Source organism: Myodes glareolus, chromosome 5 (assembly GCF_982192425.1).
Source record: "Myodes glareolus chromosome 5, mMyoGla1.1, whole genome shotgun sequence".
NCBI classification, from domain to species: Eukaryota; Metazoa; Chordata; class Mammalia; order Rodentia; family Cricetidae; genus Myodes; species Myodes glareolus.
In genome coordinates, this window is record NC_142030.1 from 87653387 (window position 1) to 87657373 (window position 3987).

At 46.8% G+C, this 3987-nt stretch overlaps 1 long non-coding RNA gene and 1 pseudogene across 1 annotated transcript; both read left to right on the top strand.

The window, feature by feature from the left end:
• Positions 1–1376: 1376 nt before the first annotated feature.
• On the top strand, positions 1377–1628 carry LOC125398363 (small nuclear ribonucleoprotein F pseudogene; annotated as a pseudogene).
• Positions 1629–1862: 234 nt separating this feature from the next.
• LOC125398227 (uncharacterized) lies at positions 1863–3173 on the top strand. The gene is made up of 3 exons (XR_015001415.2): positions 1863–2069; positions 2451–2547; positions 3066–3173. It is a non-coding gene; the product is annotated as an uncharacterized LOC125398227 (long non-coding RNA).
• Positions 3174–3987: the final 814 nt, after the last annotated feature.

Here is a 3987-nt window from a genome sequence, read left to right on the forward strand (position 1 = left end):
TCCCGAGTGCTGTGATTAAAGGTCTGAACCACCACTGCCTGGCTTCATCTGTCTTTCTAATGCATAACTTTGCAGTCTTATTTTATTCCAAACCATATTCTTTGTAAATCCTCCTGAAGTATTCACTGGGAGCCAGCACAGAAATGAAGCAGGCACAACGAGTCACAGAGTCCAAGAGTTTGGGCTCTGGTCCTGGTCCTCCACAGGCCCTGGACTCTCCCAGCTTTCTTTGGGGAAGGTGAAAGTGGAGGAAGAAAACCCCAGACTACAGGTCTGGCTTCTCAAAAGTAAATGGTCCTGTCTTGGAGAAGAAAGAAGAATGTTGTAGGCACCGAGTAAGAAGCTTGGGTCCTGTCCTGCAGAAGTCCCAGCTGAGCACAGAGGAAAGGAGGATGTCCACGGGAAATGTTAAAGCCCACAGAACCTGGAACTGTCTTTGACCTTGGGCACGGGGGGGGGGGAGGGCTCTGAAATCTGGGTCATGAAGAATACCTACTCAAAGAGCTCTTGTGTGAAAAGTAATTAGGGTGTTTCTGATAGGCAGGGAAAGTTAGCAATGGGTTTTTCACTGCTTCTGCTAAAGTGCAGAAGTCTGGTTCATTGCTTTTGTTTCTTAAAAAAAAATCACTAAAGGTGCTGGAGAGATGGCTTAGCAGTTAAGAGCACTTGCTGCTCTTGCAGAGGATCTGGGTTCAGTTCCAAGGACCCACATGGTGGCTCACGACTGCCTGTAACCCCAGTATCAGAGATCCAATGTCCTCTTCTGAATTACATGGATACTGTACATGTGCACATATGTACAGACATTCATGCATGCAGTCAAAACCCTCATACATAAGAGTTAAAAATAAAGTTTTATTAACTTGATAAATAAACTTTAATTTCTATAGGCTCTTTTCGCTTATTGGAGAACCGGTGCCTGATACCTAGTCAGAAAGGAACCCCATGTTCTATTATCTTAGAAGTAATTTAATCATTAGCTTTGCAGCAGTCTTTAAATTGTGCAGCTAATAACCAGCCTATTTAAGAAAAGGCAATTACCTCGGTCTCTTGGGGCCACTGCCGCCCTGTTCGGGTTGCATTCTTGTTCTCCCTCCCTGCTGGCATGAGGAACAGTCAACCCAAAGGACCCTCACGCTCACATCCTCCGTAACCATCTCGTCACTGCTCGCACCGACTGCCACACTTTCAAATTCTTATGTCACTGCTTTCATTTCATTAAAAGCTTAAGAGAGTGACCATCTAATGCAACTGGGGGTTATTTGCTACTATTAAGAATTTTATTGGGTTTGGGTCAGTGGTAGCTGTTCCAGTCATGAGTGGCTTGCAGCGGCGGGTTGGTGGCAAGTGGGGTGCAGTGCTTGCGGGTGTTCGTGATGAATTTACCCCTCAATCCCAAGCCTTTTCTCAATGGGTTAAGAGGAAAGTCAGTCATGGTGAAACTCAAGTGGGGAATGGAAGATAAGGGTTACCTGGTCTCTGTAGATGGCTACATGAACATGCAGCTTGCAAACACAGAAAAATACATAGATGGTGCATTGCCTGGACATCTGGGGAAAGTGCTAATAAGGTGCAGTAATATCCTTTATATCAGAGATGTTGAAGAAGAGGAAGACTGGGAAACATGAGAATAACATCTTTGGGGTGTGTGTGTGTGTGTGTGTGTGTGTGTGTGTGTGTGTGTGTGTATTTCTATACAATAAAATTTGGGTTTTTTTTAAAAAAAAGAATTTTATTAAACCCACAGTGTTTTCATAATTTCCATTTTACACTTGATGATTTGAGATGAAATTGTGATGAAATAGAATTTCCCCACTGTGGTTGGAATGTTCCTTTGTCAGCATTGTTCAGAAACAGTCATACACATATGATTACAGGGAGTCTCAGGTGAGGAAGGTCTGACTTCAGGGACACCACCAAGCCAAGCCTGACCACAGACTCCAAAAGCAAATGGCAAGAGAGACAGTGAAGAGACAGGGAAATAGATTCATTCTGGTCCTATGCGGAAGCCAAGGGGTCAACCTGTGGAGCTCTGTCTCTAGGGAGTACTGCCATGGCCTTCAAGTGAGGTAGGGAAAACCTGGAGCCGGGAGCAGAGGGCACTTGTCTTGGCCAGTGTGGTGCCTGAGCCCAATCTCCAGCTGCTTCTGCAAGGCTTCGGGGAACCCTTATCACATCAACAGCCTGTTTGGTCCCCAGCATGAGATGAGACGATTTCTCCCTTCTTTGGGCACGTAGCTTGTCTCTTCGTGAGCTTAAGGGGCCAGTCTTATCATGGGTTAATCTGCCTGCAAGGCTCCACTATTCCTGGAACCCAAATTGACTGCAGGAATGGTGCCATTTGGTGGCCTAGAATAGGATGTTGTAAACGCCAGTACCATAATTATGATGTCCCTGCAAGTCTTGAAAGTGCCTCAGTTCTTCTTATCTCGGTGTCTTCATCCCTGAAGGTGAAGATTACCAGCTTCAAAAGAACACTCCTAAAATGATTGGCGTGATTGGCATGCTTATGTTCGGAGCTGAGGAACAGTCTGACCCAGTTTTAAGGTAGGACAGGAGGCAGAAGATGAAGGCAGAGAAACCAAGCTCTCTGCTGCTTTAAATCACCCACCGGGCATCTGCACACCAAAGTGAAACAGCTTCTACTCCAAAAGGATGTAAAGAAGATTGAGTAACCATTTATTGGTTAGCCAGTAAGAAATCTGTCCAGTGTTTTAAGACGGCATCCTGAAGGCCTCCCAGCTCCCTTCTCCCTTAAGCTCGCCTTTTTTACTATCCTCCTAAGAATACTTTCTTTGGGGGAGGAAAAGGGATGTTGAGACAGGGTGTGGCTATGTAGTCCTGACCTGACAACCATGCTGACCTTGAACACGCTACAACCCTTCTGCCTCAGCCTTCTGAGTGCTGGCCTCACAGGTCAGAGTCCAGTCAAGCACACTTTATGTAAGACATTATTTCCACTTGGAAATTTTCTGCATATAATATACTTGTGCGTTAATGAAAGTGATGAATGACTCCAATTAGGTAAAATGTCTTAAAAATTGTAACCTTTATCCATCACCCAGCTTCCTTTACCCAGAGTGCTTTAAGCAAACACACTGTGAGTGTTCCCTATGGCCTAACTCATCCATCATGGTGGCACCGTCAGCTGTACCACGCTTCTCCAGTTCCAGAACTTGCTCTGCTACCAGTTCCCAATTCCCATTCAACACTCAGGAACATCTCTAACCCCAAGGTAAATATCCCCGGATCCAGAACGGGAGAAGGGTGTGCAGTGTTTCCTCTGTAACTATAACAGGCCTTCCGTGAGCAGATTCTCCACTTCCCTTAGCTGGGCGAGGGCTCATCAATGACACATCAGTTCTCACTGACAGCAGTTAATTATTCCTATTGTGTTCTCGGAAGTTCTGATGAACTGCCCGAACCCCGAGCGGTGGTGCTCAGTACTGTTGGAGCACGCCGTCAGCCATGACAGATGGTTGGAGCTGGGGAACAGTGGGCAGAAAGCTGGAGGGTGGACTCGGACAGCAGCCAGAGGAGCGCAGACTCCTGTCAGCAGGGAGCGGCTGAAGCCTTCTGAGCAAGGAGACACCAGAGAAGGCGTTCAGTCACCCTCTGAACACACTGTGCTGCTCTGGTTGGAAAGACATGGAGAAGCAGAGCGGTCAATTCGAACACTACTAGAATCGTTCAGTTGGGAGGCAGTGGGGTCCAGGGCTTCAGTGGCAATGTGACAGTGTGGCCATTCTGAAAGCAAACCAGACAGGACTAGGTGACTAAACTGATGTGGAGATCAGAGGGAAGGTGAGTCCGTGATGACGTCATGGTTTGAGCATGTCCCAGGGAGTGGTGGCACTTCCAGCAACATGGAAGTCAGGAGGAGAATCAGACTCCAAGGAAGGAAGATGGTAAATGTGGCTTCAGACATGCTGGAGGTGAGCCCCAAGGTTAAGGTGGTAAGTTGAAGATTTAGTCAGGGCGCAGGTA